Here is a 15,482-nt window from a genome sequence, read left to right as displayed (position 1 = left end):
TTCTGAATGAGTGGAATGCATTTTTAGCGTGGTGCTTTTCTGAAAATTGCAACATAGAAGCTTTTTTTCAAATTCAGTAAGAGCTTTCTCTGTAAAGGATTATTATGTAATTTTAACTGCTGTAGAGCTGGGGAAATGCTTCTGGTTTAGATACCTCATTACTATGAAGTTCCATACTTTGCATTATTTATATTAAAACATTAAAAAGATGTCCTCTTTCTGATTGATTCATAATGTATAGTTGAGCTTTCTTTGTGGTGAAAAGCTAAGCTGAGGACATGCACAGCTTCGACCAGAATATTGTCATAGGAAGTCTTTTGCACTCATGGCATTTCTTGTTGCAGGCTCCACAGGATTGTACCAGAAGGACAGATACAATAGCTATGAATGTTCTAGAGAAACTATCAACTGCATCTTTTTCAGAGAGAAGTTTTTGTCTCAAGGAAAGATACAGTGTTGGTTAGTGTTACTGTGTTTCAGATTACTGTATTTAGATGCCCCTTTTTTTTTTTTGTCCTTTTTCTGCATAAAGACAAGATTTCATCTGATAACTGGAAGCACTAACAGTACAACTGTATGTTCTGTGCTTTTCTAGACTTCACTGAAGAGCTTGTATCTAATATTTCTTTATAATACATATTACTGTATCTATCTGGTATATATATCTTTATTGTCTCTGGTACTTAAACTGTACAGTGGATTGTTTGTTTTTGTTTATTAAAATGGTATTTTATACCTGAGCTTTGTTTATTTCAGCCTATTACGTTACTACCTTGTCCTCTTTTTAGTGGAAAAAATCATCAATATGCATTGGATTTGTACAGAACAAATTTCAAAATGTCAGTATTTGTGGAATTTATTTTTTGGACAAAATTTTAAGGAAGTACAGTGGTAGATGATTAATGTAATGCTAAATACTGTGAGATACACAGTGGCTAAGGAATTTTTCTTTTAAATAGCTGTTGCTAAATTTAAGAATTGGGCAGACCTAACAGAAATTTGGAAGTGTCTCAGATGTACCTCTGTATGTTGCAGCAAGAAGTGAGAGCAGGAAGTGGGTCTGTGACCAGGACCAGAACTGGTAATCCTGCAAATGAGATAAAAGGAAGTAGGAGCATGGGAGTGACCAAAGCAAGGGTAGGAGGGAGGTGTGCATTCAGTGAAGTGTCACTTCTGTGGGTCACATTTGGAAGCATCTTGCTAGAGCTGTAGGACCAGGATGGAAGGCTTTGAAGACAGGAGAATAACATAGGGAGAAGAAAGCAGAGTGAGCAACAGTGAAGAACTGTTAGATGGGAAAGTGGCCATGTTTTAGGGAAAAGGATCAGAAGAAACTGTACTTGCTAGACTTTTCTCCTTGGAATCCATGGCATGAAATTCAGAGGTACTATGTCATTTTGCTTCTGTACTCTTAGCAAGTACCTGTGATACCTTTCAGCAGAACAGCTTCTAGTCTGTTGGGGGGCAAATGCTCACTGTAGCTCTATTAGCTCAAAGAGAGGTTTGTGTAATGGGTATTGAACGAGTACGTTCAGTTTAGAATTCAGCATGTTTATTGGGTGCTTTTTTATAAACTGAAAATTATGTACTGCTGTATTAAGTGTCTTAATGCTGTAATGGGGCACATTTCAAAGTCAGAAAATGTCACAATGAAGGTTGTCAGTGCATTTCAGAATCAGCGTCCTGCCCCAAAGGGTTGTCTGCTTAGGGGTGTAGCTTTCCTTTATGGCCAACCTTACTCCATGAAGAGGACAAGCTTGCTCTTGAGGATGCAGTAGGGTTGGGTAGGTAGGTGATTCCTGATGGAATTGCCTTTTTCTGGAGCGAAACTCAATACTGATGTGGGGCTGTAGAAGGAAGGCCTTATGTTAAAGGCACGTGCCTGGAGATTTGGTGATGAGAGCCTGGATTTTACTTTCGTCTCTTTTAGATCTCTGTTTGTGATACCAAGTAGGAAAACTTAATTTAAAATTTTTGCACACTTTAAAATTACAACACTTTTGATTTGCTTTATTTGACTGGTTAGTGTAATGAAGTCCAATGCTATAATTAGTGCTATTTAAAAATTGTACCAAATCCAGATTTTGAGATGAATTACTGCCAAGCTATGATACAAGTACTGCAGCCACCTCTTCTGCTTTTCCTGTGTTGTGAGTGGTACTGTTAACCATGTATGGTATAATGGGCTACTTCTGACTTTATGTGCGTTTTATTTTGGAAGAGCAGAACTCATGAAGTCTGGTTATCCAGGAGTTTTAAGTCTTGTTTCCTTAGGACAGTGATTCCGAATTGTTACTCCTTTAAAAAGCAGTGACATCGGGCACTGAACACAGGTAGCATCAGTCTGTGACAGTCCTACTGCTGCTGGTCAGCTGGCCAGCACTAGCCCAGTTGAGTATACGGGTTGAGTTCTTTCTGCCTTCTTCCCACTGAAGGCATTGGTTCTTACAAAAGATGTAGGAACTTGATTTGTATGAAATTGAGACCTCTTTGTCCTCCTGTGCATTTCTGCATAGCATTTAAATACTTCTGAATTCACAAAGTGTAGTGCTTCCTTGTAACTATATGGTAATCCCTAAATTACTGTAATCCCTCCTCTGCATTCAGTACAGAACCAGTTATTGTTGGTAGCGACACAGTGTAATGACTTCCATAAATTAATTAAGGTGGTGATTTGTTGTGGGGGGTTTTTTTGTTTTGTTTTGTTTTTTAACAGCAGCTGATTGTTCTGCACTTCGTGTTGGGAGGCAGTTCACAGAACCTTGCTGCTGCCTTGGGTTGAAAATGTTCTCTGCTAATTTCCAGCCTATTTTTTTCCATGGCTGGCTTATTTCATTGGTGGTTCAGGCAGCTTTGTCCTGTAGACTAAATAGTATCTTATCTAATTGGTATTTATCTCCTGTACTTATTTAAAGCAGGCAGTATCAATTTTCTTTCTCTCTGTCATTTACATGAGGTTCCCATCTCTCTGCTAATCTTAGACATGTTCTGAATTTAGCTGACCACAGCTGCACATAGTGCTCCATACGCTTTCAGGAATACCTTGTATGCAGATGTAAAGCATTCTGTTAAGCAAAGGGAAGCATTTCCAGTAGAACATGTAGATGATATTTGCCTCTTCCCTGTTGCATTGTCCTGGTGGCTTAGAATTGCTTTGAAGGACACTAACCTAGTGTGATCTCCCTTCTAGGTTACTTTCAGTTGATGATGATGATGACTTTCCTTGTGGAAAATGTCTCCTGGTCCTGTATTGAACATAAAATTTGCATGCAACTAATGTTTGTGTGAAGATCATTAATGTATTTAACATGATCAGTCCTAAGTTTGATCCTGGTGAAGTTTGATCTAGACCCTAAAGGATTCCTCTGTTCTCCTGTTATCATATCCAGTGCACTTCTCAGTCCTCAGTCTCTACAAATCCACTTTCCCTTCTTCTCCATTGAATGAGTAGTTTTACACACAGCACACTATCAAATACTTCATAGATGTATTTCTCCTGCACAGAAAATCATATGTCATATCAAAGAGAGAATAAATTTATCAGGACATGCTTTATTTTTCCCTTTCAACCAAATTACTTGTGTTTGCCCAAGGTTATTTCCTGTCATCATTTCTTCTTTGATGGTGTCATTACTCAACCAGACTAAGACTAAAATTGTGTTGTGTGTGTTGATTAAGTGACTCTTTGGTGGAGAAATGCATAGACTATCATGTCCCAGAATAACTGCCAATTTGATTTTTTAGTATTTTTCCCTTGACTAGGTCTACTTTTAACCATCTGTTACTTACTAGGGCTCTTCCCTGTTGAGCAGGTCTTTTCCAAACTTAAATTCTATGCTGCTTCTAAAACAGAAGAAAACATGTGAGCATTAAAATAGGAACAGTGCTTTTCACTGCAAATGTCATTGAAGTGTTCATTGTTACTGAAACATTTCTCAGACCCCATGTGCTAGAAGAGTGTAGGTGATTGCTTGAAGCAAATAAACAGCATTTCTAATGATAAGAAAGCATCTGGACACAAGTTGAATAATTCACAATGTCAGTAGAGCTGTGGATGTATGTATTATTTTAGTCATCACTCGCATAATTGGATGAAGTGTTTTCAACTGGTGTTTTGGATAGCAAGAATGAATATACAGTAAGTAGAAGTAATTTTATTGAGTCTGTTAGAAGTCTAGATTTTTTTTTTTTATTTGGGAGATGATTAATGTTTTACATTTTTGACTGCATATTTATGTCATAGTTTTTCTTTTCAGTGTAACTGTACATCAGATCACATTCCTTATAGTATATCCCATGCATGTTTGAAGTACTTTGAAAAAGTGAAATGATGTGATGTTTAGCTACAGAGAAATGTCAAAAACAATGCGTTTATATGATATGAAAGATTTGCAAGCGCAAGCTAGCAATTGATAGTAATATTATAATTAGCTCTTTATAACAGCCTGTTTTTTATTCATGAACATTTTCATTTATGTTGACAACTATCATGTTTGCCACTACACATGGAGCCTTTTCTTTACTTGGAAGAGGCTGAACATGAATTAGTATGTTTTTGGGCTTATGTTCTGACATTCTATTGAAGAGTGGTTTCTGGGCCAAGTCACAAAAATAAAAGTAGCTTGCTTTTTAGGTTTGACTTTTTGATCCCATTGTTAGTGCTAGTGTTTGTAAAGGTAAAGCATACCACAGAGCACTGGTGATGGTACTTCAAAGTGGAGTTCTTTTCAGTCAAATTGGTTTTTATTGTTAAAATTGCTGAGGGTGTTGAATGCTTCCTAATCCCATAACTGATACAAAAATGAAGATAGGTAAACTAACAATTTTATAATAAATCAAATTTTAATTTTGTACTTGCAAATAAAAATGTTTTGTGTATACTCACCGACAGAATACGGTTTACTTCTGACAGAAATTTACTTTTGTCATTCCATTTTCAGCCTTAAAAATCTCATTGTCTGACGGATCCTTTAGTCTGTCAGATAAATGAAGCATGACACTGATCCAGATACTTACTCTGGCTTCTGAAAAAAATCAAAGTTACTAGTCCCCTAGGACAAGTATGTTTTAGCAGATGATTCAGACATGGTTAATTTTTTTTTTCATTTCACTATAGTTTAGACAGGTGAACAGAGTGTATCTGTGGAATTGAACATTTTTGTGACAGCTTTTCAAATTAGTGAAGTACATTTCATACAAGGCATTTCTGCACACTGTGAAAACCCTGAGCTCGTTTAGTGTCTTCCTCGGACATGAACATGTTCGTATGACAGTACAGTGTATGCTGTTGTATTTATTAGACATTATGTCGGGGAAGTTTATCAGCAGGAGGCAAGACCAAGGCATGTCACATAATTTTACGTGAGTGTCTTAGGCATAAAAGGTGAGGGTTAGTTGGCAGCTTATGAAAAGAGGAGAGGGGAGATGCTCTAAGAAGAAAATGGGAAAGGGAGCCCTAATTTAAGTACTCTGAATTGCCCTCAGAAGAGCCTCCTACTTCATTAACTATATAGGGAGCAGAGCGAGATTAAGTATCTAAATCAGGGGTCTGAAATAAAGCCTTGTATTCTTTGAGTTGTTCTAGGTTGAGTATTAACTATTTAACTGAACACTTCTGTTGTTATACTGAGAGTTTAGGGGATGTTCTTTCTCTGGATAAATGCCAAAGTTGATTTCTCTTTCACTGAGTGGCATATTCCAGCCTAATAGTAAGTTCGATCTTTTTTTCATCAAAAAACCCACAGCGTAGCCCAGTGTCACCAGCTTCTGTGATTCTTTTTACTCATCTCATTAAAATTGTTTCTTAAAACATGTAATTGTAGTATTGTGTGATCACAAATGCGAATAAGTAGTTGTTAATGGCCCAGGGTTGCAGGGGGAATAAGCAGGGTTTATTATTTTAAATCAAATATTCTTATTGTAGTAATATTTGACTCTCACAATTTTAATACTTAGGGTAATTTTTAGCAGCTGGTAGAGAGAGGAAGAGAACATTCATGTGAATTCTTTGGTCTGGAGAGGCTCTGCAGTTAAGATCACACAGGCTAACTCTGGAGAAGTAAGGAAGGCATTTCCCTCTATCTTTTGTGAGAAGAAGAGGATATTTCAGTAAGAGAACTAGGGGGAAATATGCTGACCCAGTTTATTTAGGTTTCATTAAATTGTTGTGTAATTTCAGTGAAAGCCAAAACTAACAATATCTTAGTCTGCATTTGTGTTACCCATTGCAGGATTTAAAATTAACAATAGAGAAATAAATTGCCAATTAGTCTTCATGGTGTCTTATTTAATAAGCATCATTAGTATATATTTATTTCCTTATATGGGATCTTTATGTAGATTTTTTTTTTTTTTTTTTTTTTAATGGGAGTATGGCTTGGTATTTACTTGCATGCTCATAGTTTAGAAAAGAATTAAAGAATAAACTAAATTCTAAAATAATAATAAAATAACTAATAAATCTAAAATTATGTTGTCCATTGTGTATTTCATGTTAAGGCATGACATCTTTGTCATGCCTTTCTCTTGTTAAGGCATCACATCTTTGGGAGTTTTTTTGTCAATACTCTTATTTATGAATGGCTCATAACTTTTTATGAGTTTATATATTTGAGACTTTACTATAATAGCATTGATAGGAAATGTCTTATTTTGTACAGGACTCTCAAGAATAGTTTTCCATGTGACATAAAGAAGTCCTATCAAGAGACAAAACTAAAAATTATCATGCTATAGCATAAGCCTGACTATGGAATAGGAACTCTTTCTACTAATCTCTAATAGTATCTCAGTCATCATCAATTTGCATGGAAGTCTTGAGATTTGCTCCTTCTGCTATAATTTATGAATAACAGTTAAATTATGTTGTTATCGTCTTCAAGATAACCGTCCTAAACTATGCATTTTATAAATGATAGCAGGAAGAATGACAAGATGTGACTTTAAAAGCTCTTTCTGGTCCAAAGTATATGTGCTTAAGCAGGGCTTGTTGTGCCCATAACTAGGAAATGTAATATGCACAGTTTGTTGCAGTCTCTGTTGTTATGTGGGTTCATCAATAGTTCAGTCTTGACTGTTGTTGACCTTGCAACAAGCTCTTTTTTGTCTTTTTAGTTAAGACAGAATTAGTGTTCACAATGGGCAGACCAGGGAGAGCTAGAGACTGGAAGTGTAGAGTGTACCTACAGTAGATCATGTGCCAGCAGGTGCTACAGTGACAGTGCAGTACCACTTTCCTTATTGTTTAGGTCAAAACTGATTTTGGTTTGATACCAATTTAAAATTGCTTTCAATCACCTTTGTGGGGACCATAATTTGGGTGGAGATATAACTACAGTCTTAGATACTTAGATCAGAAATGAATGTTATAAAAATGAGTTTTAAGATCTTTATTCTTCATGAATGATGCTTCTTACAAATGTTTAAAATAGGGTTACCTTGAATGACCTTTTGTTAGATTATATAAGCTGTATAATGTATGGAAAAATCTTTTCTTACTGGGAGATATCTATATCTATATATCAGCAGAAAAAGTCATCCTGAATTATTTTACTTCTTTGCCTTTCTACCATCTTGATATTTTTTAATTCAAAGTGGTTGTAGGCCTTAAACTTTATTTTTCTGTTATGCATGATTTATTTCTTCTAGATACAGAAATATTTTGTCCATTAACTACTGTCTGATTTACAGGTTCATGTTCTCTGGTATTATTTCTTTAAGAGCTTCCACATCTTGCAAACCAAAAAAGTTTCATGTCAGTTAAGCCAAGTCTTTTTATGAAATACGTTCAAAAAGTGGTTGATCATAGCTATAAATTTGTCAGTGAAGCGCTGTGTCCTTATGTGTTTTTAGCGTACCATTAAACAGCCAATGTGTCTGGGTAGCTCTCTAGACCAGGCAGGTTGAGAACCCTCTGCTACTACCATATTATGTTAGTTTGTTAACAGAACTATATCTTGAGGGCATGAAGTGATTTGATTTTTTAAATTCCCTTGTCAACCAGTGTTTTCTGCCTGGAAGAATCAATTTATAAATGATCTCATATGGGATAATTTTTACTCAGGACTCCTGTCATTTATAAGCATTCTTCAGTAATAAATAATGAAATTCCTGATTGAACCTGGCTCCATGGCATTGGTATTTTTTGGGTGATAGGCTAACTTAAGACATCCTGTCCTTAGAAGTCTTCATCTGTTCCTGCAGCACCCTTCAGTTATATTGGCACAGTCAATTCTGAGTATATGTAGGAAAGTGAACTGGTCCATTTTAAAAGGCAACAGCTGGAGAGGGGGGCTATGAAAGAACTAAATTCTCCCTCCAAAAGCTGCTTTTTTACTGGGTTGGGGTTTTTTGGTGAACAGCTTGAGTGTGCCTACAGGAAGTGCTGGTAGGGGCCCTGCTCCATGTGTTGCAGGTGGTAGCAGAAAAGCAAGTGTAACATCTGGACAGGTAAGGAATGGGATGAGAAGCTCATGTCCAGGTTTTGAAAATGTTTCTTTAAAGTCTGGGATGCAACTTGAATAAAATAGTAGGTGCAATACTAGTCACCCCATCTAACAAATGATTTTGCAGAATTATTGGGGATTTAAGATAATGGCCATGATAGAGATCAAGGCTTTGGAAGAACTTGCTTTGACACACGAGGCAGAGAACCTGGGATTACTTACAATTCAAAGGATAATGTTAAGGAGTTATAAACCTCCTATAATAAATGTCAAATGACAGTGTTGTTCAGGAACCTCTATGATTCTTTTTTTGATAAAGTGTAAGTTGAAATGACAATGAAGTTTAAAAATGTGAAATCTGGATCTGGTAGAATGAGATACTTTATGTACCCATTCTGTCTTAAGATTCCTGTGATCGTGGGATGTATGGCAAGTCCCTAAAAAACAAAGAATTTTGAGGGCTGTTCCTCTTTCAAGGCTCAAGTCATTCAGTGTTCAGAGATGGGAGTGATACCTGACATGTGAGATGGGCCCTCCACGTTGGCCTCTTGTAAGGTTCAGGTGGATGCAGTGACTAAATACTGGAGGCAGTCTGGACTTTGGACTATGGGAAGGTATTGAGGAGTTTCAAGTGTTCAGGGTGTGCAGGATAAATGCAGTGCTGGGTTCCTCAAGCTCTTGTCCTGAGGGGCTGAGAGGAGGCTCTTGGCCAGAGGGCAGCCCAGTGTTTGGAGGCAGTGCTTTTGTTCTGAACTTTTACTAGAAAGCTTTTGCAGGTGGGGACTGGGAAAGGGCTTTTTGAAATTGGAGGATTGCTGTGTTTCATCTGACCAGATGGGAACATGGAATTAAAAAAAAAAAAAAATCTTATAAGCACCGCTGTTGATTTAAGACCTGGTTGCTGAGGTCTGTAACAGGTACTCCCAAACCTTCTGTAGATTTGTCATCTTCATAAAAAACTTACCATGGTGAGGAAGAAGGTACCATTTTTACTCCATAATGCTTTCCTGTTTAGTCATCCTTTGTCCTTGTGTAACGCAAGAAGAAAGGGATGCTCAGAAAGGCAGGAAGCAATAACGAGTTAGAGCACGGTGCTCCATACAGTGGAGTGACAGCCACCTGTACTTTCCTCTTCCCCTTCTTCACTTCTTCACAGACCATTTCTGTGATCCAGAGTCATTATATGCATTTGTTCTGTTATTTTTACCATCCCATCCTTCATTAATTGTAGAAACTTGGAATGAAAGCTTACTGAAGCTGTGACTGTTTCTGATTTCTCTACGAATACATATACGTATTATCCTCATCTGTGCACAGCACTGAGAACAGTGGGACCTGATCTCTGTGGAGTCTGTGCTCGCTACCAGAACAGAAGGAAAGGGTGTCACCTAGGCACTGTTCCATGCCGTACTGGTGCTTGGGTAGATTAGGTCTTCCTCCCATCCTACTGAATCAACTAAACCTAGTGGCCGTCACGGTTTTGGGATGTGGTGAAAAGAAACAATTCTTGCCTAACTCATCATCATTTTAGATAATTTGTGGTTTCATTTGAAACCTCATAATGGATGAGGTTTCAAAAGACAAAAGAAATCCACAGAGAGGAGAGAAGAAACAAGATATTTTAAGTTAATGATTTTTCCTTTAATTTCAAGAAAAATGTTGGAACAATTCAACAATTTTTAATCCCCTAAAAACAACCCAGTTGTCTTCACAAATTCATGCTGACAGTTCATTACTTGTTTAGATTGTCAGATGAGCCTAATATTTTGTTTGTGGTAAATTTAATGGTCATGCATATAGCAAAAAGATACACTGCATTTTGTGATTTTTGTAAAACCTTTAAAGGTTTCAGTGCCTTACAACATTCTCATAAACAAGACAGGAAATACTGGCTAGATGGAAACTACTGAAAGTTGAATGTGCAGGACTGGTTGGAAGATAATACACAGAGCATGGTTATCAGTAGTACACTTTCCAAACAAAGAATATCTCATTATGAGATCTGCAGAAGCAGCTACTGGTTGAATACTGTTATGTATTTCCATTAATGAGCTGGATGGTGAGCACTCTTGTTAAATCTCTGGATGACCCCCAATCTGGGAGATGTCCATGTATGTGTAGAACAAAATTAGAACTTAGGAGCATCTCAAGAAATAGAATAAATTATTAGGGAAAAAATAGCCACAGTGCAACTCCTGAGAGGGATTTTATAGAGGAATAATTAACTATGCAAACATAGTATTAAGAATAGCTAGTCAAATGGGGTCACACAATAAGTTATAACCTGAGCATGAGATAATGTTGCAGTGCTGTCACAAAAAAGTAAATGCTAGACTGGGTTTAATAAACAGGAAAATTACCTGAAAAATGAGTTAATCCTCCAACTATGTTTATAAGATATTATTATTGAAAGCTCTGAGAAGTGTATCTGGTACTGTGTGCTTTCAGAAACTCTTAGATCCATGGAAGAAAATCCAAACAAAAGGGTTCAAAGTTAGAAGTAATATGTGGCTTGCAAGGAAGGCTCAAAATACAAACTACCTAAAAATTTTAAGATATAAATAGCAAGTGTATATTCTCAGTCCACAGCCTATAGGCTCAGTTTAGCTAAAATGAAGGTGGCTTAGGAAAACTTCAACCATAGGGAGCAAGCACTAAACAGCTTGAGTTTAGAAGCCTTTAAAAATCAGTATTGCTCAGAACTGCCAACAGGAAGAGCCTGTTGGAATTTCTAAGTCATCTTGTTCTCATTCCTAGCTGTGGATCTTTTTTTCAGTCTTCTGTAAATTTTGATCATTTATTTTGACCTTACCTGCATTTGTTTCTTCTTGTATCTTCTTGCTTCCTGATATTTTATTTTTCCCTGCCGTGCTCTTTTGTTTCTTCCATTTTCCACTCATAGTTCAGGTGTAGAACAGAGATAGAATTGTTTCTCTTCCATTAGTTAGATTTTTTTGGGGTTTTTTTGTCTCGCTTGTACAAAAGCTTACTTTCACAAATCACCTTTCTTCTCGGGGGTCAGTTTTTCAGATCATCTCGTCTTGCAGGTGTCCACTGAGCTTAAGCTTTCTCTGCAGCTTCTCTCTTCTGTCACTACTTCAGATTTCCATCTGAACTCTGTGTCTGTTCTCAGCTGGATCTCTCATGTGAAACTCTCTCAAATATTGATTTGTAGGTAATGTACATTCTGCAACTTTTATACCTTTTTATTTTGGTTGGCTGAAGGTTTTGGTTTTTTCTGCCTCAGTAAGCATCACCATTTTAAAGTGAAAGCACCCCCTTTCTGATACTCTTTGCTTATTGGCCTTCTCAGTGGAGTGCCCTCATTTTTAAACCTTTCTTGAAGATCATTTGCATCCTGATTTAGGATCAGGAATGAGCTCTGGTGGTTGTTCTAATCCATCTGCACTTGAAGTCACTGGTGCCTGTGCCTTAGTAGATACGCTGATAATGCTGCTGATATTCCTTATGTCCTTATCAAACAACAGTCACAGTGTTAGGTGGAAATGAGCATCTGAATTCCTCTCCAGTGTTTTCACTGAATTTTGAGTGCTGCCTTCGCTTGCAAGTTGATGAGGTCTGGTTTTGTAGTTGCCTTGGTTTTATTCTTGTGTCAGGCTTTTACACAGTCATAATATACTTTTCTGCTTGCCATTACAGAATGAATCGATGTCTTGCTGTCTCTTGAGTCTGTATTTTTTTCCAGAAAAGATATCTCGTCCGTTTTCTGGCATCAATCAGACTTGAAATGAGGAACCCTCTGTAGTTGCTGTTGGCACACTCCTCTCCACAGGGAAGGGAGGAACCAGGCTACCCCAGTCCGGAAAGTCTGTTGGATGTTGCAGAAATCCCACGCCGTTACACTGTTTTCACTTAGTTTTGGTTTACTTTGTTAGGAAGGGTTTTCATCTGGAGCAGTTCCTTGTTTCTTAAAGTAGTTTCAGCTGTTAATCATGGTCATTGGTGCTGCCAGTTCCACTTTTTGGATTTTTACTTTTCATTTTGTTACATTTTAGTGTGCGGTGGTGGTTTTTAAGTGTCAGAAGTCTTTAAGCGTAAAATCCAATACTTTTCATTATTCATTTTCAAGTATAGCATGAAATAACGGAGAGATACTCCGGGATTTGCTTATCTTAAAAAAGGCCTAAAATGAGTGTACTATTGCTGTCCTTTTACAGACATACATAATTTTCCTTGGAAAAATTATGTGCTCAAATAAAACAGACTTTGACATTAATTGTTACCATTTGTTAAGAACGTTTCATTCTGCTTGGCACACTTGGTTATCCCTAACAGGAAGGCAAACATGCACTATTATTTTATTGATTATTAGTTAAACATTCTGCTTTGCAGAAAATGTGTATTTGAATTATATGAATATTTATATTTGAGTGTTTACCTTTTTGTTTATTTTCTTTATTTTGATCACATTTAGGGGAATTCCTTGGTACTTTTTAGTAATTCCTGTGACACTGAAAGTCACAAAAGTAAAAGACTCGGGCAGAGAACCTGTCTGTCTGTACAGAGTGGGATGCAGTACCTTATTCTTTTAGTGAGGCTGTAGCAGGTCTGATGTCAGTCACTTCAGAGACCTTTAGACCTCAGTGCTCATTTATTGCTAAAATGTACCAGCTCTGCTCCTGCATTATGAAGATCGTCTGTCAACACTTTGAGATATTCTCCTTTGTTATTAAGCTTGTGATGCTCTACACTGTCAGGTTTTTTGCCAATTATAGTTAAGGTACAATGGTGTATTCACTGGATCAAAGTCTCACACTGGCGGTAGAGGAATGATTTGTAAGTCTTTATTCATCTGAATCGTACAATAGAATACCTGAGGAATGCAAATAATCCCTCTAAGGACTCAATAGAAAAGCTGTTAAAATGGCAGTCTAAGACTATTATTATTCTGAATTGGTGTTTTAGCCAAAGTAATTATTTCTTATCTTGTTGTTCCACAATAGTTCTTAGTTTATTAGTTATGATGACCAAATTTACCAAACAGAATTTGAATCCAATTTTTGACGTTACTTTCATGCTGGTTTTACTTTTTCAAGTTTACATGTTTCATTCTGTCTTTCTTTACTTGGCATATTATTTAATGAGTGTAGAGACCAGTGTTAGATAATTCCTTAAAAAAAAATCTTTAAAGGATGTAAGCACGTATGTTGAAATACACTCATGAATTGTAGATTTATTTTGAGATATATTTTCTGTAAAATGTAGGCATCTATAAGCTCTGAACTTCAATACCCAATTCGTTAGCCAAAATAAATTAAACTACAAATGTTAGTTTTAGAAATGCTGTTAAATGTCAGATGTCACATTGAGAAACACACCTTGATTGTGATTTTCAGTTCAGATGTTTCTGAAAGCAATGGTGTTTCAGTATCAGTCCCGGATACCAGACCATGTTTTCACTGGGTAACTGGAAGCAAGAAAAGATTAGTATAATGAGGATTGAAAAACACTGACAGGGTATTTACATAAGTAAATGATAGAAGACCAGCCTTATGTAACAAACGTGTGAAAACTGTTGAGTGAACTTCTATATTCTTTGTCCCATCTAAAACCCTACTCAGTCGGCCATGCACTTAATCTCATAATAGCTCTGATCCCCTGCTATTTTCTTTGACAAACGTGTGTTGATGAACTTGTGGTTCAGTTCATTTTTTTCTGAAGTGACATTTGCATTGATTATTTAAAGGTTTGCAGGCCACAGTTTCAAAGGACTTTAGTATAATAGTAGCTAAAACCTTACTCTAAATGTTGCAGATTAGCAGGACTAAGAAAAAGAACTCAGCAAGCATAAAGCCCTGTGCTGTATGGTGGGTGCTTCAGGTCTGAAACATCGCCGGCGCCCAAAGTGCTGTGGTTTGTAATTTGATTATTCGTGTACAGGAAATATTCCCATGGCTCTTGTGTTTGCCTGCTGAGCACAGAGCTGTCATTCTTACCATTCATACCTGCTTAGAGATAGTGTCCTTTTAACAGTAGTAAACTCCTCCCAGGTAATTTACAAATTTCTCCCTTAAACCTGTGATAAATACTTGCAGTCACGAATATGATGCATGTGTTCCAAGATTTTTTTTTAAACACCATCTACTGCTGTAAAGTTTTCACAGAATCACAGAATATTCTGATTTGGAAGGGACCTACAGGATCATTGAGTTCAGGTCCTGCTCCTGCACAGAACATCCCCAGGAGTCACACCATGTGCCTGAAAGAGCATTGTCCATCTGGGTGGAGAAACTTTTTCGAACACCTGACCAAAACCTCCCCTGACACAACTTGAGGCCATTCCCTTGGGTTGTGTCACAGGTCACCAGAGAGAAGAGATCAGAGCCTCCTCTCCTCTTCCTCTCACAAGGAAACTGTAACTGCGCTGAGGTTCCCCCTGGGTCTCCTTCAGGCGGAGCAGACCTGGTGCCTTCAGCTGCCCCTCACACGGCTGCCCCTCAAGGCCTTCACCTCTGTTACCCTCCTTTGGACGCTCTCTAAGGGCTTTATAACCCTCTTACGTTGTGGCACCCAGAACTGCCCCCAGCACTGGAGGTGAGGCTGCCCCAGAGCAGAGCGGGCCAGTCACAGGCCTGGCCTGGCTGTGCCTCGTGCACCCCAGGACAGGGCTGGCCCTCCTGGCTGCCAGGAGCCTCCAGTTTTGTTCATTCTCTAGGGTGATAAACATTCAGAAGCTAACACTGTAAGTTTGTAGGCCTGAATTTGTTGTTTCATTCAATTAAAAAAAATTATGAAAGGCAAACTATTGTAAATGCTGCCAATTATTGAAGATGAATAGGAATTTGTTTTCTTTATTTAAATCATTGTATGGTAGCCAGAAGCTTTGTCCTGGGACAACAGTAGAAAGGTGGGAAAAGCCAGAAGAAGCATGGTCCCGGTTTGATCAGCTATGGCATACTTCAAGATCGATACACAGAAAAAAGCAGGTGCAACTTGCTATATAGGAGAGTAGTGTTCTTTTCTATCTGCTAATATCAGCAGTCTTAGCTACTGAGATACTTTTTTTTTTTTTTTTTT

The 15,482-nt window shown here is 37.5% G+C and overlaps 1 protein-coding gene across 4 annotated transcripts in view; it reads left to right on the top strand.

The window, feature by feature from the left end:
• OLA1 (Obg like ATPase 1) overlaps positions 1-15,482 on the top strand; it is a 105,541-nt gene that overhangs the window by 82,122 nt on the left and 7,937 nt on the right. The gene's annotated exons all lie outside the window — the stretch shown is intronic.

The sequence above is a fragment of the Hirundo rustica genome, chromosome 7 (assembly GCF_015227805.2).
Source record: "Hirundo rustica isolate bHirRus1 chromosome 7, bHirRus1.pri.v3, whole genome shotgun sequence".
NCBI lineage: Eukaryota > Metazoa > Chordata > Aves > Passeriformes > Hirundinidae > Hirundo > Hirundo rustica.
The sequence above is the reverse complement of the archived record's forward strand: the minus strand, read 5'-3'. Positions and strand labels throughout refer to the sequence as shown.